The sequence below is a fragment of the Pongo pygmaeus genome, chromosome 2 (assembly GCF_028885625.2).
Source record: "Pongo pygmaeus isolate AG05252 chromosome 2, NHGRI_mPonPyg2-v2.0_pri, whole genome shotgun sequence".
Lineage (NCBI taxonomy): Eukaryota > Metazoa > Chordata > Mammalia > Primates > Hominidae > Pongo > Pongo pygmaeus.
The window spans coordinates 114263567-114286703 of NC_085930.1; the positions used below are offsets into that span (position 1 = coordinate 114263567).

Sequence of the window (23137 nt, forward strand, 5' to 3'; positions counted from 1 at the left end):
CTCACTCTATGAGTTTCCTTGAGATCTGCCTGTTAAAAAGAGCCTGCCGCCTTGCCCTCCCCACTCTCTTGCTGCTTCTCTATTGCCATGTGATCTCTGCCCATGACGGCTCCCCTTCTTTTTCCACCATGAGTGGAAGTAGTCTGAGGCCCTCACCAGCAGCAGATGCTGGCACCATGCTTCAAGCCTGCAGAACCATGAGCCAAATAAACTTCTTTTCTTCATAGATTACTGAGCCTTAGGTGTTCCTTTATTACAACACAATCAGACTAAGTAACCTAGGAGCAGTAGGCTATGTCATATAGCCTAGGTGTGTATAAGCTATGCCATCTTTATTTGTGTAAGTACACTCTGTGATGTTTGCACAATGATGAAATGGCCTCAACCACACATTTCTCAGAAAGTATTCCCATCGTTAAGTTTTGTATGACTATATTCTTCAAGCACTTCATGCATTTATCTCATCTGTTCCCCCACAACAACCCTATTCGATGTTTTTATTATTCTCATTTTATAGATGTTGAAACTCAAACTCAAAGATCTTCAGTAACTTGCCCAGTCACAAAGCCAGGGGAAGAAATGTGATCTTAATTCGGGAAGCCTGACCTGTCTGTGCTCATAATCACTACGCTATACTGCCCCCTTGTGGCCAGAATGAGTCAGTAGAAACAGCTGAAAGTGATCACAGGCTGGAGGTGTCATGTATGCAATGAGTACTGGCTTGGGAGTGGGATTTTCCTAGATTTCAGTACTCGCTGCTGCATCGCAACTGGAGACTGAGATATTAACCAAACCAGCTTCCACACTCCATCAAGGCCCACAAGCCGCTGGAGCTGGATGGCATGCTTGACAGAGGTGAGCAAACATCCCAACGGTCTGGGACAGACCCAGTTTAGGTCTCTTTTCCCTGTGTCCTTTCCAGTTTATCATTTATCCAAGACTGTCCATTTTGTGACCAAGTGTTTATTTTTATTTATTTTTTATTTTTGAGACGGAGTCTCACTCTGTCACCAAGGCTGGAACACAGCAGCTCAATCTTAGCTTACCGCAACCTCCACCTCCCAGGTTCAAGTGAGTCTCCTGCCTCAGCCTCCTGAGTAGCTGGGATTACAGGCACGTGCCACCAGGCCTGGCTAATTTTTTTTGTGTATTTTTAGTAAAGAAGGGGTTTTGCCATGTTGGCCAGGCTGGTCTTGAACTCCTGACCTCAAGTGATCTGCCTACCTTGGCCTCCCAAAGTGCTGGGATTACAGCCGTGAGCCACCGTGCCCAGTCCAAAGTATTATTTAATTGCTGCATTAAAATAAGTCAGGCTGGGTTTGGTAAGTATCCACTGTGTCCACCCCACTTGGGCCATTATCTCTTCTGGTCATGGCACGTGACACACATGTGCAGTAAAAGGAACTCTCACTTAGACATGCTTAGTGAAAGGTGATCAGCAGTAATCATATCTGCTTGCTCTGCTCTTTCCAAATGCAGCAGCTTAACCAATACCTGCATTTCAAAGACAGCATTCAGGGCACTTGCTAAAATTATAGAATATGCTGGGACATGAGGCCCAGAGACAGTCAGTTCCTACTTGTCTCGGATGCTGATAAAAGCAATCCCAGCTGCTGCTCCTGCTAGCTACTTGAGTACCAACCAGATGCACAGTGACAATTAACCGCAGCATGTGAAATGCAAAAAGCTGGACTGTCCGTTGCTGGGGTAGGTGGGAAATTACAGGTAAGAAGGAAGCTGAGAAATCCTCCCATCAAGAACACGGAGTACTCTGCTTTTGCTGCACTGGCTTTATCATTTTTCTACATAATGTAAATCTGCAACTACTGATTCAATTATTTGACAATGATTTTGCATTCTGCAATAAACCTTTTGGTAGCAATGAGCTCAAATAAATGAAAATCAAGGTTAATAGAAAATTAGGTGTTAAATCCGTTTCTCCAGAAAGTTGGTGATGACTGTGGAACTTGCACAAATTGTCTATAAGCTTTTACTTTCCATGTGGGAGCTGTGGTGATTCACTGATCCTCCCACCTCCCACATTCCCCAAAACAGATAGAAATCTGCTGAGGAAGCCTCAATGTCCACTCCAAAAATAAGTAGGTATTTTAAGAAGACTGTGCCCTAAAATGACAGTTTAAAATGTGCAGCTACAGAACACGGATTTACAGATCACACCAGGAAGGTGACTTTCTATTTAATGACTCTTCTTTTAAATGAATTTTGCTCACTTTTTATTTGAAGTTTGGAACTGATCATCAGATTTTAGAAATTTTTGAACCTTTGAAAAACTTCTGTGTAAATCAAACTGTGCCCCTACTCATTTTTATAAAATATTTATTTTAATTTTTGATTTGTTTTTGCTTAAAACCCATTGAAACCATTTAATCAAAATATTCAGTGAATGGAGCACCCAAAAACTTCCATTTTTGAAGCTTTCAGTACAACACAATGATCACCAAATCGGAGGAACTTTTTCATCATTTTCCCCATCTGCCCACTCGCTGCTTGCTTTCAATTCTCCATGGCCTCCCAGAGCTCCCAGTGCGTGAAACCCCAGTTGACCACAGCTTTACTGTCTCAAAAATGTACCCTTTATTGGCCTATTTCCACCCTTGTCTCGCTTCCCCACTTAACTTATTTAAGGAGTAAGTTTTGAGATGTATTGCACATCAGGGTGATTATAGTCAATAATAATGTATATTTCAAAATAACTAAGAGAGTAAATTTCAAATGTCTTCTCCGAAAAAATAAGTGAGATGACAGATATGTTAATTAGCTTGATTTAATTATTCCACGTGGTATACCTATATCAAAACATCACAGTGTATCCCTTAAATGTATACAACTGTAATTTATTTAAAATAATATTAATTTTTTAAAAAATTGTTCTTAAAGGTATCTAGGGACTATTCCAGGCCAAGCAACTTATTTTTCAATATAGAATTAAGTTGGAAAAGTTAGAAAATATTCACATGGTGATACTGTGATCAGATGAGCTATTTAAACATTTCTAAAAGACTTGTGTTTTGGCCTGGTGCAGTGGCTCACGTCTGTAGTCCCAGCACTTTGGGAGGCCGAGGAGGGAGGATCACTTGAGGTCAAGAGTTCGAGACCAGCCTGGCCAACAGGGTGGAACCCCATCTCTACTAAAAATACAAAAATTTGCACTATGTAGAATTGATATGAGAAATCCCTACCTTAATGTGGCAGATGATATTTACATACTTAAAATAGGGTTTCTCCTCTTCTGTTGCCTATATATTATATAGTACCAAGTGTCTTGAATATTTTATGTTGATGGCCAAAATTTGAAATTTTAAAAGATGACTTTTCAAAGTTATAAAAAAGGAAAGAAAAGGGTATATGTGAGCCCTTCACTCAAAGCAGTTGTATCAGGGACTTCTCTCACGTCTTATCTCCCCACTTGCTAGGACACAATACCTTATGAAATGGGGGTCATCAATTTGGTCAGCCAATCTTCTGTCTGGAATTTGCCTGTTTCTGGCCCTTTATGCAGCACTCTCAACTCATCTGTCATTTATCCTTGCAGCCTAAGTAACATTAGTTTTTATCTTGGGAAAGAGTCTACTGTTTTATCATTAAGTAAGAGGTTTACACTCATTTTCTTGAAGCTTCCTTTAATCAAGTTAAGACAGTCTCTCATTTATTACTCTCTGGAGGAAATTATCTAATTTTGAGTGAAACAGGTTTTCTTTTCTTTTTCTTTTCATAGTTGAACTGTGTTTAGTGATAAACTATGAAGGAGAGTGCAGTTCCTGGCCTAACCCTCATCTCTGCTTGGGCATTAAGAATGATCACATATTGGCCAGGCATGGTGGCTCATGCCTGTAATCCCAGCACTTTGGGAGGCCGAGGTGTGTGGATCATGAGGTCAGGAGTTTAAGACCAGCCTGGCCAATATGGTGAAACCCCGTCTCTACTAAAAATACAAAAATTAGCTGGGAGTGGTGGCATGTGCCTGTAGTCCCAGCTGCTCTGGAGGCTGAGGCAGGAGAATCACTTGAACCCGGGAGGCGGAGGTTGCAGTGAGCCGAGACTGCGCCACTGCACTCCAGCCTAGGCAACAGAGCAAGACTTCATCTCAAAAAAAAAGAATGATCACGTATTAAAAACTGTAGTGCAACAACAGCTGGCATGTTTGGAGCGCTGCTGCATGCCAGAAAATATTCTAAGGGCTCTAGATATATTAATTCATTTGATTATCCTGACAACCCCATGATATGGCACTACTATTCTCTAATTTACACATGAAGAAACCAAGCACAGAGAAGTTAGAACACGTCCCAAGGATCACAAGACCAAACGGCAACACCTGGATTTAAACCTGAGCTTTTCGGCTCCTGAGCCCACACTGAATCCTGTACTGCTTCTGCCACTGAAATGGGCACATTGGGACACACCTCTGGGCTTCCAGGACTGGTGGCCTTTTAAATTTCAAATCACTTCCTTCCTTCCTTTCTTATGGCAAAGGACAAATAGCAAGTCATTGGATTATATTCATTCATTCATTCGTTTGTTTTTCCATCGGCAATCAAAAAATGACCATAGACTAAGCCTTATATGAATCTCTGGGGACAAAGAGATGAATACCACAAAGCCTTTGGCCTCAAAGAGCCAAAGAGACAGCTCATGTGCCAGGTTAAAGGTTTTCAAAAGTGATAGCAAAGGATGCTGTAAGAATGTAGAAGAGGGCATTTCATTCAGCAGGGAGCTGGGAGCCTGAAAATCTTCTTGGGAAAAGATTTCCAAGCTGGGTCTGAAGGAATGAGTAGGGACACAGATTCCCCATTCCAGTTCTGGCCTCTGGAGCCCTATTCTGGGGTTGATGGGAAGAGAGGAGTGGGTGCAGAGAGGACCCAGTGCCCAGGACAGAGGTGCTCACAGGATAGACCCAGTTCTCTCTGTCTCTCCCTGCCCCATCCCTCCCTGCAGAGGGAGCCCTGGCTCCCCTGATGTCCTCATCTAGGCATCAGGATGCCCTTCAGTGAAGCGTCGCATCACAGTGCTGCTCTTGACCGCAGACTCAGGTAAGAACTGTGGGCTCAGGGAACTCTTTCAGCCTCTGCAGAGCTCCAACAGATGCCTCTTCCAACAGCACTGTGAAATGGTGACCACGCCACTGTCCTCCAGCAATGAGGGAGTCTGGCCTGTTTTCCTCATCTCAGACTTCCATCACTTTCCAGTGCAGGACCAGCAATGCTCTACAGGTCACCCCCTTCTGCACACAACCCCAGGAGTCCAGGGGTGACAGGCCCACAACTTCCAATGCCAAGGGAGCAAAGGACCACATTTGGGTATTGGTGGCTTTGTTCTAACACTGGAAATTTTATCTAGCCTCTGTATGAGATATTATATTTTTTTCTTTTTCTTTTTTCAAAACAGAGTCTCACTGTGTCACCCAGGCTGGAGTGCAGTGGTGCAATCATAGCTCACTGCAGCCTCAACCTTCCCGGGCTCAAGCGACCCACCTCCTTCGGCCTTATTTTTTATTTTTTAGATGGAGTCTCACTCTGTCACCCAGGCTGAAGTGCAGTGATGCTATCTCTGCTCACTGCAAACTTTGCCTCTCAGGTTCAAGCGATTCTTCTGCCTCAGCCTCCCTAGTAGCTGGGATTACAGGTACCCACCACCATGCCCGGCTTTTTTTTTAGTAGAAACAGGGTTTCACCTTATTGGACAGGCTGGTCTCGAACTTCTGACCTCAAGTGATCTGCCCGCCTCAACCTCCAAAGTGCTGGGTTTATAGGCCTGAGCCACCGCTCCCAGCCTATGTTTTCTAAAAGAGAGATTATGAATGGAATCATTAACAAACATGATACTTTTATTAAAGGAAAATCATTCAGAGACTAAATGAATAAGAAATTGAATGTTATCCAGTCTTTCCATTTTAGTTTATTATTATTAGTTGTAAGAAATATTCTATTTTTAAAAATAACATAGATTATGCATATAGCATATAATAGATTGTATAAATGTGTAACAGTCTCTTTGATTACTAAAGGAAAAAAAATGTTATGCTTGAACATTTGGAGATTTCAAATATATTCATGCCCAATTCCAGTGATACATAGTAAAGCAAAGTCATTATAGGTGAAGCTATAGACTTGGTCTCATGGAACCAGAGATTGGAAAAACTAAACAGTGAAAGGGAGGGCTAGCATCCAGGCATGCAAATAACGAGCTTGTCACATCTATCAGCATCTGCAGCATCTTTGTTAATCACACAGAGTATAACTTTGCATTCTAATTACCAATCCCACTAACGTTTGTACAGATTTGGGCACTGCAGGTCCCAATCATGCTTAGGGCTGTGAGTTGTATCAGACCTTGTCCCATCATCTGTCAGCTGCTGTTGAAAGCACAGCTAGGGAGAAATGAACCAGGCTGCATCAGTGTGATCCATGCCTGGAAGTGCAATGCACAGAAGGCTTTGCCCTTCTTTTCAGAGGTGCGGGCACCAGCCTCCATCCTGCCACCATGCAGCTGAGTGACCCCGGGAGGCAGCCTTACTTCTTTGTCCATTCCCACATTGAGTTTCATCAGATCATTTGGGGAACTCTGATGCCTGGTTACCCACGGACTATTTGGCAGAAAATAAAACTTGGAGATCATGTAACCAAATCCCTTATTTTGCAAATACAGTGAAACTCTCAGAGGCCTACTGGTTTCATAGCTAGGCATTCAATTCCTGCTTCCATTTTTTGAAGCTAGGCATTCAATTCCTGCTTCCATTTTTTCCCTGCAAAATACATTGCAAATTATAATGTCTTTTTAATAAATATTTTATGGTATTTAAGGTTTTTTTCTTGACTTGTTTAGTGTCTTGATTTCCTTTCATTTCAAGCCAGTCAGGGCTTGTGAAATAGAACAGAAGGTTTCTGTAATATTTGTTTTTCTGGAAGTTTGAAGATAGAAAATGCTTTAAGTAGTCAGTGCTTTAGATCTGTTCCTCTGGCTTGTGGCTTTAAAGAATTCAGATGTTGTATTTCTTTACTCTTTGTTTAACAAGTGCAACTTATTGATTATACTATCAGTATTTTCAGTTCAGCCAGATCTTGTTTTCTAGGAATATTTGAAAAAACTGTGGCTGCAAAGGGCTCTTTAGCTATAGAAAACATAATGTTTTAGCATGTATTAGTGCTTTCTTAGGCAGTCATTCAAATTATTTTGCATGCTCTGAGAATATATTAACTTGAAAATGGAGAAAGATTTCCAGATGTTGAATCTACAGAGTTACACCAGGAGCAACCTAGGATTTAAATTTTTTCCACACATATTACATAGAATAAAGAATTTGAGCGTAATAACTGACAGCTGGCAACACAACAATGTAAACAACTGCAATTATGATTTTTTCAAGAATATCTTTAGGGCTGGGCGCGGTGGCTCACGCCTGTAATCCCACTTTGGGAGGCCGAGGCGAGTGGATCACCTGAGGTCAGAAGTTTGAGACCTGCCTGGCTAAGATGGCGAAAACGCATCTGTACTAAAAATACAAAAATTAGCCAGGCATGGTGACACATGCCTATAATCCCAGCTACTCGGGAGGCTGAGGCAGGAGAATCGCTTGAACCCGGGAGGCAGAGGTTGCAGTGAGCCGAGATCGCGCCACTGCACTCCAGCCTGGGGTACAGAGCGAAACTCTCTCTCAAAAAAAAAAAAAAAAATCTTTAAAGCAAATACCTGTTATGTATTTTTCTTTTTATTAGAGTTATCAGCAGGTGGTACTTCATTTTTGTTGAAACTTTAAAAAAAAAAAAAAAAAAGACAAGGTCTCCGCCAGGCGCGGTGGCTCATGCCTGTAATCCCAGCACTTTGGGAAGCCGAGGTGGGTGGATCACGAGGTCAAGAGTTCAAGACCAGCCTGACCAACATGGTGAAACACTGTCTCTACTAAAAATACAAAAAATTAGCTGGGCATGATGGTGAGCGCCTGTAATCCCAGCTACTCGGGAGGCTGAGGCAGAGAATTGCTTGAACCCGGGAGGCGGAGGTTGCAGTGAGCCGAGGTCACACCACAGCACTCCAGTCTGGGTGACAGAGCGAGACTCTGTCTCAAAAAAAAAAAAAAAAAAAAAAAAGACAAGGTCTCACTCTCCCACCCAGGCTGGAGTGCAGTAGTGCAGTCATAGCTCACAGCAACCTCAAACTCCTGGGCTCCAGCGATCCTCCTGCCTCAGCCTCCCAAGTAGCTGGGACTACGGGTATGCACCACCACACTGCCAAATTTTTAAGTTTTTGTAGAGACAGGGTTTCCCTATGTTGCCCAGGCTGGCCTCAAACTCCTGGGCTCAAGCAATCTTCCTACTTCAGCCTCCCAAAGTGTTGAGATTATAGACATGAGCCACTGCACTGGACAATGTTCTGTTTTGTTTTGTGTTTTGTTTTGTTTTGTTTCGTTTTGTTTTTGAGACAGTCTATCTCTGTCGCCCAGGCTGGAGTGCAATGGCACAATCTCGGCTCACTGCAACCTCTGCCTCCTGGGCTCAAGTGATTCTCCTGCCTCAGCCTCCCGAGTAACTGGGACTACAGGCACCTGCCGCCATGCCCGGCTAACTTTTGTATTTTTAGTAGAGACGGGGTTTCACCATGTTGGCCAGTCTGGTCTCGAACTCCTGACCTCAAATGATCCACCCACCTCAGCCTCCCAAAGTGCTGGGATTACAGGCGTGAGCCACTGCACCTGGCCTGCACAATGTATTTTTTAATAATAAAACAAAAATATGTTATTCTTCCCACTCTCCAAAGAAAACTGTCCAAGCTGCCACATGCAAAAATGGAACAAAAAGCTGCAGAGAAAAGAGGAAAGAGTGTCTGTGAAGTCCTAGAAGGGAGAGTGATCAGGGACCCTCAGGGTGAGCTGCATGCCTAGAGGGTAGAATTTTAATAGGAAGAGAATGGAATGAGTCTGGAGAGGGGAGCAGGAGAAAATGATGACATTGTCTGCTGGTTTCACGGAGGGTTTAGTCCCAAAGCTGAGCAAAGGTGATTTATTATCTGAAATTACTTAATTCTGGCCATTATTGCCCCAGTAATTAGCAAAAAGTTTGGCTCATTATGGGTTCCCAGTTGCATAGATTTGGGGTAAATGAATGATTGAATCAATAACTATTATATTATTATGTAATCCATAAGCCGTAGGCCTTACATTTTTTTCAACCACAACATTAATCATCCTCTCTTTACAATGATTATCTCCTGGAGCCCACATTAGACTAGCATGAATGATGAGAAACATGCACAATTCAAGGACTCATAAAAAACAGCACTGACCTGATGTGACCGAGGAGAGCTCCCCGAGTGTGTGGGCCATCTGAGCAGTCTCGGAGGCAGGTGTAGTCAGAGGTTTTTCAGACTTCGACAACCTTTGCTCTACCCTGCCGCCTGACCCCCCTATGAAATTTTTTAGAGACCTTGTCCCATCACCTGTCAGCTGCTGTTGAAGGCACAGCTAGGCAGAAATGAACCAGGCTGCATCAGTGTGATCCATGCCTGGAAGTGCAATGCACAGAAGGCTTTTTGCCCTTCTTTTCAGAGGTGCAGGTACCAGTCTTCATCCTGCCTCCATGCAACTGAGTGACCCTGGGAGGCAGCCTCACTTCTTCGTTGGTTCCCACATGAAGTTTTATCAGATCATTTGGGGAACTCTGTTGCCTGGTCATCCACGGACTGTTTGGCAGGAAATAAAACTTGGAGATCACATAACCAAATCCCTTATCTTGCAAATAAAGTGAAACTCTCAGAGGCCTACAAGTTTCATTTTAAATTCTGACAGAATATGCAATGTTTATAAATTTATCATTGTCATTGTCTGGAATTGAACTTGACTATGGCTGTCTTTCTTTCTTTCTTTTCCTTCTTCCTTCCTTTCTTTTTTTTTTTTTCTTTTGAGACAGAGTCTCACTCTGTCACCCAGGCTGCAACCTCTGTCTCCCAGATTCAAGCTATTTTGTGCCTTAGCCACCCAAGTAGCTAGGATTACAGGCACGTGACACTACGCCCGGATAATTTTTGTATTTTTCATAGAGACGGGGCTTCGTCACATTGGCCAGGCTGGTCTCAAACTCCTGGCCTCAAGTGATCCACCCACCTTGGCTTCCCAAATCGCTGGGATTATAGGCGTGAGCCACTGTGCCTGGCCCCTCCCTTCCTTCCTTCCTTCCTTCCTTCTTTCCTTCCTTCCTTCCTCTCTTCCTTCCTTCTTTTCTTTTCTTTTCTTTCCAGAGTTTCACTCTTGTCGCCCAGGGAGGGAGGGAGGGAGGGAGGGAGGAACTTAGGGGTAAAAAGGACAAATGAATGACGATTCTCCATTCTCACTCAACCGATAGCAAAGGTAACATTAATCTTTTATGTATCCTGCTGCAGTTAGCATGTTTTGTACATTATGAAACTGTTTTCCAAGTAGAAAAGAAGGTGTTAGAAGGAGTGCTTTTGAGCTCGTTAGTCACTGCTCTCAGCTGAGTAGTAAAAGCTTTAAGTCCTTGAGGAAGGGCCTATTGGTGGAAGCCATTCCAAAGTTCCAGACCAAGCAAGAAAGAATCCTGCCATAAGATTGTCTTTAGGAGACAAACTTCAACTGTTTCCTAGCAGCCTACCCTGCAGATTTTGGACTTGTACCTGCACATGAGCCAATTCCTTAAAATAAAGGACTTTTTAAGCCAAATCCTTAAAAAAATATTCCCACACCAAGAGCAGGCCCATTTATTTTATTCCTTATTTTAAGGAATAAAAATCTATCTATCTAATCTATCAAAAATGTTCAAAGTGACCAAGTTAATAATGGTCAAAAACTGGAACAGTCCAAATGGCCATTGCAGTACACTGATGTCATGAAGACTCTGCAGGAGCATGGTGACCAGGAATGAAAAGCACAGAGGCAACACTGAGGGAAAGAGGCAAGTCACACAAGAAGATGTGCAATTATTCCATTTATAGGAAGTTGAAAAACCAGCCGGCCCAACTAAAAAATGCCAAAGAGTCTGAATAGACAGTTGTCTAAGAGAAGACATACACATGACCAATAAGCACACAGTCATCAGGAAAATGTAAATCAAAGCCACAATGAGAGAACACTCACACTCACTAGCCTGGATAGAATCAGAAAGACAGATAGTAACAAGTGTTGGCGAGGATGGGGGGAAATGGTAACCCTCACACACTGCTGGTAGGAATGTAAAATGGTATATAGCCACTTTGGAAAACAGTCTGGTAATTCAAGTGGTTAAACACAGAGTTACCATACAACTCAGCAATTCCACTCCTAAGTATATATGCAAAAGAAAGGAAAATGTCCACACAAACACTTGTACACTAATATTCATAGCAGCATTGTTCATAACAGTGAAAAAACAGAAACAAACCAACAAATGTCTATCAAATGACAAACAGATTTGGCCAGGCTGGTCTCTCTCTGTCACCCAAGGCTGGAGTGTAGTGGTATAGCCTCAGATCACTGCAACCTCCACCTCCCAGATTCAAGCAATTCTCCTGCCTCAGTCTCCCAAGTAGTTGGGATTACAGGCATGAGCCATTATGACCAGCTAATTTTTGTATTTTTAGTACAGACAGGGTTTCACCACATTGGCCAGGTTGGTCTTGAACTCCTGACCTCAGATGATCCACCCACTTCAGCCTCCCAAAGTGCTGGGATTACAGGCGTGTGCCACCATGCCCAGCCAACAGATTTTTTATTTTTTAATGTAATATATCAGCCAGGCACAGTAGCTGATGCCTGTAATCCCAACACTCTGGGAGGCCAAGGTGAGAGGATCGCTTGAGCTCAGGAGGTTGAGGTTGTAGTGAGCTATGATCGCACCACTACACTCCAGCCTGGGTAAGAGAGCAAGACCCTGTCTCAAAAAAGAAAAAAGTAGTATATCCATACAGTGCAGTATTGTTCAGCAAGAAAAAGAAATAAAATATCCATACCTGCTATAAAGGACCATATGCTGTATCATTCCATTTAGGCATATATGTAGAGACCAAAAGTAGAAGAGTGGTTGCCTAACTGCTAATGGGCATAAGGTTCCTTTGTGGAGGAAAATATTCAAATTGATTGTGGAGGTGATTTCACAACTCTGTGAATATATTAAAAACCTACTGAGTTGTACACTTTAAATGGGTAAGTTGTATGGTATGTCACATGTCATATGTCAATAAAGCTGTTTTTTTAAAAAAACAGGAAAACAAAACAATGTATGAATTGAAGAGGCATACTCAGGTGATAAAATGATAAAGTCAACCAAGGTATCAAAAGAGTAAAAACTCTACAACCTCAGGGAGGAAGGAAATATCAAAAACAGTTCAACACATAGCATTATTTTAGAAAATTATGTATGTGTGTGTATATATATATTTATATACTTAAACTCTGAGGATATGTCATATACTTCTTAGTTATATGTGGGTTGAGATCTTTTAAATTGTATAATAAGTGAATTTCAAAAATGACTCAAAAGTCTTCTGGTACCTGCAGATGGGCCTGCTCTTGGTGTAGGAATTCTTTTGCGGGGCGGCTGGGGGACGGAGTCTCACTCAGTTGCCCAGGCTGGAGTGCAGTGGCATGATCTCAGCTCACTGCAACTTCCACCTCCCGGGTTCAAGCGACTCTCCTGCCTCAGCCTCCTGATTAACTGAGATTACAGGCATGTGCCACCTCACCTGGCTAATTTTTGTGTTTTTAGCAGAGACAGGGTTTCACTATCCTGACCAGGCCGGTCCCAAACTCCTGACCTCAAGTGATCAGCCCGCCTCGGCCTCCCAAAGTCCTGGGAAGGCAGGCATGAGCCATCACGCCCGGCCATGGTGTAGGAATATTTCTGAAGTTTCAGGGAAAACATCTCCCCTCACCAGGCCCTGTGTGGATTTGTTGATGCCTGTGGCACAGGGAGTCTCTTGATACACCCTAAGGGGGTCATGGAGTCTTCTCCCCTACTGATGGAGAGCTTGAAGATACACTTGTCTCAATTTTCTCTCTTCTACATTTGTCTAGAGTCTGTTTGCAGTAGGGAAGAGGCCTCTGAATGCACTTTTGTGGGTCAATGAGAGATCTAAAGAAATAACTTCAGCCCTGCCGGGCAGACACGGCCCCCACCACACCTCCCCTCCTATTGTGAGTCACAGAGCCAGGCCCAGAGCATTGGTGGGGGTGCAGAGGGGCCTAACCCCCTTCCCAGGGGCTGTTGGGCACCTGGGACAGATGCTTGCACCTCCACACACTGGTGCAAGAAGCTCCCGCCCTTCCAGACAGCTGGCCTGACCAGCCAGAACTGAGAACCCCACCCTTCTCAGAAATCCCTGCCACCATTCCTCAGGGCCACTGGACCAGCTCCTTGGCCAACAGCCTCCACGTTGGGCCTTCTCTGCCACATTTAAAAACACCCCTCTAGGAATAACAAGTGTCTTTGAACCCCTCTGAGTAGTCACCCTCCTCTCCCGACTCAGATCCTGCGAATTTCCCACCTGCCTCTCACAGATGCACACTGGCCTCTCCACAGGGTTCCTATAAGGGTATTCTCCCTGGAGATGAGTATGACAGTTGATGTTTTCCAGAACTTCCTGTGCCTTCACCTGCTGCCCCAGTATGGTGCTCTTTTGAGACAAACAACCCAATCCTGATGTTGGTAGCAAAAGCACATGTTTATTTCCCAGCCAGAGCCAGATAGAGGCCTCCTTGGATGGGATGGGAACTAGCTAGAATGTCACATGGGACATAAGGGCTCAAGGGAGAAGGGGGAGGCTTGAAGAAACGAGGAGATGCTGGGGATCCAGAGGAGGCACTACCAGGCAAATGCAGGAGGCAGAGAGAGAGACCAGCACACAGCCTACTGGGGGTTCCCCAAGAGTGCCTCTCTCATTCCCTGGGGGCATGGTAAGCTCAACCAAACCCCACCAACCACACCCTCCCCTTCTATTATGAGTGAGTCAGAGACAGGCCCAGAGTATTGGCGGGGATACAGAGGGACCTCAGACACACACGTTCATGAAATAAATATCTCCTCACAAAAACTCAGGGATCCAGCTCCTCCCCGAGCCCAGCCCTGTCTTGCCTGAGATCAGAGCCCTTCCCTGAGGCCTCGCCCAGCCCTGTGTTGCCTGAGATCAGAGCCCTTCCCTGAGGCCTCAGGCATTAGAATCCAAGTCAGTGCCCCCTGAATCCAGTCCTACCTTACAGGAGGGGCTCTGGCTTTATCAATATCCCTACCCTACCACACCCCAGAAGGCTGAACACCTCCTTTATGTCTTCCCCAACACCACACCTCTCAGATTAGCACTGTGGAAGGGACCCAGTGAAGGAGGAGAACAGCAAATGAAGTCTCAGTCCTCCTGGGTGAGGTAGGGGCAGTGAGGGTGGCAGGTCCCTTCCCTGTGAAAACCTGAGGCCTGAGAAAGTAAGCAACCTGGGGCCTTTTGGGCAAAGTCCCCTCTCCAGGAGCCTTTTGGGCAGCACTGTGAGCTCGTTCTTGGGAAAGGCAGCAGCATGTCTCTCCTCCGCTCCACCAGAGGCTCCACCTGGGCTCCTGCCACACCCACATCTGGGACACTTTCCCTCTCCCCTAACTAGAGGCCCAAGACCTGCAGGGAAGCAGAAGACAGAAGATGTCTCTCAGCTTCCAGAGTGGAAGCACCCAGTCTCATCACTGAAATTTGGGCTTTCTTGATTTGGGGTGCACCTGGAGAATGAGCAGGGGGCACAGGCCTGTTTGGGGAAGGACAGGAGGGGTGTTCCAGGGTTCAGTTTATAATCGTGAAGATCTCCCTGTTTTCCTTTCTTTCTTAGGGACAGAGAATTCAAAACTCTCTGCCTTTTGCAATGGTCGGCAAGGGTTTTGGTGTGGACAGAGGGGCAGTCATCAAAGAGACCCACATCCCACTGCAGGGATTGGCCTGGAGAGGAAGACACTGTTGCCAACTTTCAGTTTCAGTTTGAATTCCAGAAAGGAAAAGTAGACCTTAAGGAAGCTGACTCACATTGCTAGCAAATCATTGCCAGAAAGAAAATTTGAATTGTTAAAACACAATATTTGTGCCTTTTTAAAGCCAAATTCAAAAATGGCAGAAAGGGTCTGAAGTTCCTACCTCCATGAGCCCTAGCTCAGCTCAGCCTGCCTGACAGCTTGTCAGTCCATGCCCAGCAAGCAAGAGCTGATGGGGCCTGGACAGGGCTAGGGCAAGTGGGCTGGGAGAGGAGGTTACTTTGGGCAAGGTGGGCCAGTGCATTCTCACAGGGCACAGGACACAGGAGGAGAAGCTGGCAGCACCTCCCAAAGGGTGGAACACTTCCTGAGTCTTACCTCTGCTTCTTGCCCCCTGAACTAAGTACATCTTACAGGTGGAGTTGGAAATCCCTCTTGCCAGCCACGCACTGTGGCTCACGCCTGTAATCCCAGCACTTTGGAAGGCCGAGGCAGGTGGATTACAAGGTCAGGAGTTCAAGACCAGCCTAGCCAAGACGGTGAAACCCCGTCTCTACTAAAAATACAAAAATTAGCCAGGTATGTTGGCAAGTGTCTGTAATCCCAGCTACTTGGGAGGCTGAGGCAGGAGAATCGCTTGAACCCAGGGTGTGGAGATTGCAGTGAGCCGAGATCGCATCACTGCACTTCAGCCTGAGTGACAGAGTAAGACTCCATGACTCCATCTCAAAAAAAAAAAAAAGAAATCCCTCTTCCCTTCCAGTAAGCAGTGGCCTGGAGCAGAGCCCTGCCCCAAGCAGCCATTTCCACATGACACTTGGGCCCTGCTTAGAGCCCCCGGAAACAGTAGGGCTGGAGAGAGCCCTCAAAGGCAATGAACAGCTCGTGTGTGCAGGTGGCAGCATAAGTCAGTGGGATGTCCCCATGATGCTCCTGTGTCTCACCTGTGTCCCCAAAGTGGCAAGGCCAGAGGAAGATCAGCAGGCCCAGACATAAGAAAATGAAGGGAGGAAGGACTCAAATCAAATACTTTACTTTCTTGTTTTTTTTTTTTTTTTGAGACAGAGTCTCACCCTGTTGCCCAGGCTGGAGTGCAGGGGCACAATCTCTGCAACCTCGTTCAAACAATTCTCATGCCTCAGCCTCCTTAAATAGCTGGGATTACAGGCATGCACCACCACGTTAGCTAATTTTTTTGTATTTTTAGTAGAGATGGAGTTTCCCCATGTTGGCCAGGCTGATCTTGAACTCCTGACCTCATATGATCTGCCTGCCTCAGCCTCCCAAAGTGCCAGGATTACAGGTGTGAGTCACTGTGCCTGGCCAAATAGTTTACTTTCTAAACAATGTAGAGGTTTGTGTCTTTTTTCCCCATGATAGGTACTTAAAAATTATTGTTTACTTTCAGTTGTATAACTTTTAATTTTACCAATTACTTTATATTTGCCTTTGTTCTTTTTTTAATTATAAGTCTCTCAAGTTGCCTTTGACACCACCACCAGCCCCAGTGCCCTCAAGCCCTTCCCAGGAGTAGCTGCTACTGAGACATACCTTTCCAGTCTTTTCATTACACTTTTGTGTCTGTATTCCTTAATACATGTGAAGCATTGTCCTTCTTTAAAATGAAAGGTGTCAATATGAATATATTAGTGCACTTTTTATTTTTCAGCAATGTTTTTAGGATCCATTCAGCTAGATATATAGGTATGTAAATTCTTTTATTTTTGAATTTATTTAACTTGACAGATAACCTTGTTTGTTGTTATTGTGTACAAATGATATTTTGAAGTATATATACATTGAGGAGTGGTTTGAAAATTCCTTTTAACTGCTATATGCGTGTGCTGCTTCATCATAGCATGTAACATCTTTGATTTTGCCTTTCACCTCTGTCAATAGATTTTAGGTTTCTCCTGAAGCTCCTCCACTATAAACAACTCTGTAATAATTCCAGGACACAATGCTGTGCCCAGAAGGAGGGGTATGGCAGTAGTCACTACAGTGGGGAGGGGTAGTTTATCAATGACTTTTTTAGAATTTCTATTACATGTTGATAACAAGAAGCAGACAGATTTTTAGTCAGATGACTTTTAAAAAATTCTCCGCCAGGGCTGGGCGCAGTGGCTCATGCCTGTAGTCCCAGCTCTTTGGAAGGCTGAGGCAGGAGGATCACCTGAGGTTGGGAGTTCAAGACTAGTCTGACCAACATGGAGAAACCCCATCCCTACTAAAAATACAAAATTAGCTGGGCATGGTGGCGCATGCCTGTAATCCCAGCTACTTGGGAGGCTGAGGCAGGAGAATCGCTTGGACTCAGGAGGCAAAGGTTGCAGTGAGCCGAGATCGCGCCATTGTACTCCAGCCTGGGAAACAAGAGCAAAACTCCGTCTTAAAGAAAAAAAAATGTCAGCTAGGTGTGGTGGCTCACACCTGTAATCCCAGCACTTTGGGAGGCTGAGGCAGGTGGATCACCTGACCTCAGGAATTTGAGACCAGCCTGGGCAACATGGTGGAACCCTATCTATACAAAAATTTGCCAGGCATGGTGGTGCGCATCTGTAGTTCCAGCTACTCGGGAGGCTGAGGTGTCAGATTGCCAGAGCCCAGGAGGTGGAAGTTGCAATAAGCCGAGATCACACCACTGCACTCCAGCCTGGATGACACAGCCAGACCCTCTCTCACTCTAAAACAAACAAACAAACAAACAAAAAAAAAAAAACACTGCTCTCCCACTCCAAAACTCTGCTTTTACATCCGTTTACATGCCTACTCTTTCCTGGTAGATACTGAGAAGCGGAATTACATTTCACTTTTGATAAGCACTGCCATTCACTCCAAACTCCATTCCAAACTTCTTTTTGCCATCTGCCTTCAAGATTCCTTTATTTATTATTTTCTTCATCTTTCCTGGCCTGGCCTCTTCTGACTCTTTCGAAGTTTCTCTCCGTCTACCTATACTTTGGACAGACTTGACCACAGATTTCTGAGCTCCCCTCTAATTTCAACCAATTCAGTGGTTCCACATACATGTGGATGAATCCAATCCATGTCTCTCTGTTGCCTCCAGACCCCATGTGCACACACTGGACACCTCCATATGAACTTGCATCTCCCTTTACAAACTAAACTCCCCAGAATTGAACTGGTCACCCCTTTCTCCTCCTGCCTTTAACTCACTTTGTTCCTGCGTCCCCACCTCAGTTAAGGGTCGGGGCACTGACCAACTCCTATGCTCAGCCACCTCCACCTTGGCCAGCATCTTCACAGCCCTGCCCCACCATCCTGACTAGTCTGGGACTTACCTTTTGTACAGCCAAAAAAGAGAGACAAAAAGGCTGCAATTCTCCACCCTCACAGGCACCCCCTAACCCAGGTCACTTTCCCTCCTTCCTAGGTTACCCATGCAATGTCCTGGCTAACTCCCTGCCCCAGACTTGCCTAGGAACTTGCTTCCATTGTCCCAGCCGCAGCCAGAGCTTCCTTCCACATCGCACATCTGATGGCACCCCAGGTCCTCTTCATCAGACATGGAGGCCTCATGGTCCCCTCTGCTTTCCTCCCCAGCATAGTCTCTCTCCACCCTCTCCTCCAGCTCCAAGGCTCCCAAAGTTATGGCTCCGCCCGGTCTCCTCTCCAAGATTTCACACCTTTGTTGCCCCCGGCCTACTACAGCCTCCCGAGCCTCTTGTCAGCTCCTACTCAAGCTTCCCACCTCCCTTAAACACGGCTGTCTCTAGGGAGCCCTCCCAGGCCAGCCCCGCCCGACGAGGGTGTTAGGTTTTGGAGGGAAGGCCAGGGTTAAAGAAACACAGAGATATACGTGTATACATATGTAACAAACCTGCACGTTGTGCACATGTACCCTAGAACTTAAAGTATAAAAAAAGAAAAGAAAAGAAACACAGAGGGAGAGAGAGTGGAGGCTCTACAGCAAACACAGGCATATTGCAAAAACCTACCGAGGTAGGGGACCAGCTTAATGCCAGAGCCCATGCGGCTTACAGGCTGGGGTACTTATAGGTATGGGTGGGAGGGGTATGTGCCTTATGGCCCTTTTTGCGGCGGAATGTGATAGTGATGTTCTTTGGCTCTTTGCGCAGCAGGGTGTATAGAGATGTTCCTTCAGCTGGGCCTTTGCCGGGTAGGGTATGATAAGAATATTCCTGTGCCTTGTGGTCAGGTTAGGCGGGATGTTTCTCGTGGCCAGAACCCCGTGGAATGTTTCCCGTTGACCAGGGTCTGCGACATGGCAGGAGGCTTACAAAATAGTGCAGTTTGCACTAACACAGGGGAATAGGTTGAGACCCAAATGCAAGCGAATGGCCACCATGGGGAGATCGGTGAGGGCCGTTGGAGAGAGGCTGGGGGTCCTTGGGGAGGAGACTGGGAGTAGTGAGGGGATGGCTGGGAGCCGTTGGGAGTTGACTGGGGACTGCTGGGGGCTGGCCGGGTACAACTCGGGGCACAGGTGGTCACCGTGTGCACTGAAGGGAAGCCACAAGCGCGCACAAGGTGGGACACTCGGGACAACTGGGACCAGAAGGTGGAGGCCAAAGAATAGGGGGGCCAGACTTAGTCCCCATCAGGCACCCCCGGGGTGAGGAGGAATCCGACTGCAAACTCCCAACCACTCGCACTTCTGCGGATTCAGCCAGTGGGTGGCAGAGGCCCAGGCTGAGTGAGAGCCGCATCGCCGGGGTGCAGCCTCCTGCTTTGGCCCCTCTGCGATCCGTGGGGCGAGAGCGCAGCGCAGGCTGGTCCCGCTCCGCAGAACACGTAGAGTCCTTGGGAGAGTCTGGCCCGCGCGGGGCTCAGCTTGTCCTCAAGTCCCGGGCCGTGACTGCTCAAAACAAGGGGGTCCTCGCCAGCGGGCCGCTGCGTCTGCAGGAGGATCCTGGGATGCTGGACTGGATATAGTTTCCTGTCTTTCTGTGGCTGTTTCCGGACCTGTTTGAGCACAGGCTACAAATTTAGAGGTCGTGGAGAACCTGGGCAGGGAGCCTCTCTGACTTGCCACAGTTCTGCTTTCTCCACTGGCTCATTGCCGGAGAACTGCAGTCCACGTGGCCTCTCTCCACACTCTGCTTTCTTCCTGAAGTCCAGGCCTCCATCACCTCTGCCATCCAATATCAGGAAATCCCCTTTTATGATTGCCTTTTGTCTTTTCCCATTCCCGGCATGGAGCAGATTGTTGCCTATTATTTGCTTAAGCTTTCCTTTATCCACACTCTTGGATAAAACCTCACATCCTGATGCTGGGCTTGAACAGGTGACTTGCTTTGGTCAAGGGTAAAGGTAATGCAAGAGGAAACTTGAAGATTGCATGCTGCTCCTGGAAACCTGACTCTATATGAGCATGCCGTGACTATCCTGATAGATGACATGGCCCAGCACCCCTAAAGAACACTGAGAGAGAGGCCATGGGGATCAGCCAGCTCCCAGCCAACCTGACCCCAGGCATATGAATAGTAAGTCCAGATCAGCTGAGCCTGATAGAATCTTAAACTAAATAAGTGCTGTTGATTTGAGGGAGACTGTTATATAGCAGTAGATCACTTACTTACGTGCTACCCAAAACTTCAGATCAAATCTCTTTTCTTTGTTCTCCCTCTACCCCTACCCCTATCTCTCTTTTTGCTTTTCTTTAATTTATTATTATTATTATTATAGAGATGGGGTCTCCCTATGTTTCCCAGGCTGGTCTTGAACTCCTGGCCTCAAGTGACCCGCTTGCCTTGGCTTCCCAAAGTGTGGAATTACAGGTATGAGCCATTGCACCCAGCCAGTACCTCTGTCTCTCTGTCTTGGCCCTGTTACTCTGAATACCAAGTCTGGAGGAGGCCCAGTAAGGTTTCTAAAGAAGTATTTCCTAACATTTTTCACATGGACCCCCTGCATCAGAATTGCCTGGAGAACTTTTTGGAAATACTGAATCCTGGGAATTCCAGGAATCTTTGGAAATGCAGTATGAGAATCTTCAATTTGACCAGTCCCATTGTCCCCTAGGACACACTTTAACAGTTCTCCTTCCTCATTGACAGTTGTTGCAGTTGTTGCTCCAGTCCCTTGGCACCATCCAGACATTGACCTAAGAAGATAACACTGGGGAATCTGGAGGATGTCATCAACACACCATGCTCCGATGAGAGCTGGGAAAGTCCGTCTTCCCATCTCCTCCCCTTCTCAGGTTCAAGCCACTCCAGGGCTGACTCACAGAACCAACCTTCTCTCCAGTTGATCCTTATGACACAGGAACTTCTGAAGCCTGAAAATGATGCTGGAGGAAAAATCAAGGTAAGGTCTTGAGAAATGCTCTTCCCATGCTTGTCTTTGCATTCAGATATTAACTAAAGGGAAATCAATTTTACAATAATTCCCCCTCTGCAGTGCTCCAGAGCTTGTTCTTCTGAGAAAAAAAGCTCAGGACTCAGGCCCTAAAAAGAATAAAATCAACCATCTCACCACCTTATATTTCTCACCACCCCACCTCCCTTCTACAGAAAGTGAGCTCCTTGGAGAGAACTTAGCCTAGGACTTTCTGCCCCTGCTTTACCTCACATGGGCTCTTCCCAGTACTGATTAAGGATGAGTGCTAAAAAGGCCTTGCAGCTCCACAGCCAAGTTCTTACCCCACAGGCTGTGTTTATGGCTGGACCACTGAGGACGAAGGGCTGACCTCAGTGACTTGGAACAAAGATTATATGAGCCTGTGAAGGTCCTGAGATGTCCTGACCCTCAAAATCCAACTCCTGTGTAGGGTTTCTCTATATCAGACTTAGATTACTCAGTCGTGTTCACTTTAACCAAGAGCTTTTCTGCCAAAGGCCTTGACAGACACCACTGGGCTGTGTCCTTAACCACTAAGAGTTAGCCACAACTGAGGTGGCACAAGGCAGCTTTTTAAACCCCCACAAGTTGCATACAAAGACATAAAAACAAGCAAGGAAAATAGAATTATGATGAAGGCCTGGTTGTGGTGATGGCCACAGGTCATGGAGGACCAGGGACCACCCTTTTTGGTTTTTATTTTTCTGAGACAGCATCTCACTGTTACCCAGACTGGTGTACAGTGGCATGATCTTGGCTCACTGAAACCTCCATCTCCTGGGCTCAAGTGATCCTCCTGCCCCAAACTCCAGAGTTGCTGAGACTATAGGCACGCACCACCACACTGAGCTAAGTTAAAAAAATTTTTTTGAAGAGATGAAGTCTCATTATATCACCCAAGCTGGTCTTGAACTCATGGCCTCAAGCTATCTTCCTGCCTCAGCCTCCCAAAGTTCTGGGATTATAGGTATGAGCCATCCCGCCCAGCCTAAGGCTGGGCCCACTTTTAAATCATCCATGGATGTCCCAAGGCTAAATGTCTTAAGCCTCCCAGTCCCAGTCCTGTGTCTGCATGAAAGGAGAAGCCTTTGCTGTCTATTTCTTCAAGCAGTTACAAGCTCCTTTTCCCTTTGAGTATTAAATATTTCCCAAAGCTATTTTGTTCTGCTAAATTCCTCCATGCTTGCTTTTTTTTTTTTTTTTTCTAGCAATGACTTGGACCTTGAGATTTCATCATGTTTGAAGGCTCTCTGCTTGGTAATATTTATGAGACCATTATTCACAGACAGACAACCTTCTTTTAGGTTTTATTAGACAATATTAAGTCCAGATAAGAGGCCAACAGAGGAATTTCAGAATGAAACCTGAATGCTGAGAGTATTATTACTGTTTCTTGAGAAGGAAGAGGAGAGAGGAAGGAAACATTCATTGCCACATGCTATACCTTGTGCTCGGTTATTTCACAAAGATGTCCTTTATCCTTGAACAAGATCGGGTACACATTATCATCTTTGTACATGTGTGAACATGGACAAGAAATATATTTGTTTCCTTGTTTGAGATGATTACCAACGGGTGCCAGAGGGGTCTATAGGTGATTTTAATTAAATTGCTTCAAATTACTTCTCGTTCTTCAAGCAAAAAGACCACTGGATTCTATCCAGGTTTTAGCTACCCAGCTTGGGGTGGACTGAGGTTGACCAAAGGATAAAAGCTGCAACATATAGCAAACTCACCTAGTGACTTTCTTCTTATAGGACTCAACTCTCCTCTAGAAACCACCTTCTTTTGTTTTCTCCTCACTATCATCCAACAATCGTTTGTATATTTCTCCCAGAGTTTTTAGTGTTTGTCCATGAGAGGATGTGTCT

At 45.5% G+C, this 23137-nt stretch overlaps 1 long non-coding RNA gene across 1 annotated transcript; it reads left to right on the forward strand.

Moving 5' to 3' along the window:
• The first annotated feature begins 557 nt into the window (after positions 1 to 557).
• On the forward strand, positions 558 to 22887 carry LOC129033301 (uncharacterized). Its single transcript, XR_008501569.1, has 3 exons — positions 558 to 855; positions 20981 to 21233; positions 22475 to 22887. It is a non-coding gene; the product is annotated as an uncharacterized LOC129033301 (long non-coding RNA).
• The last annotated feature ends 250 nt before the right edge of the window (positions 22888 to 23137 follow it).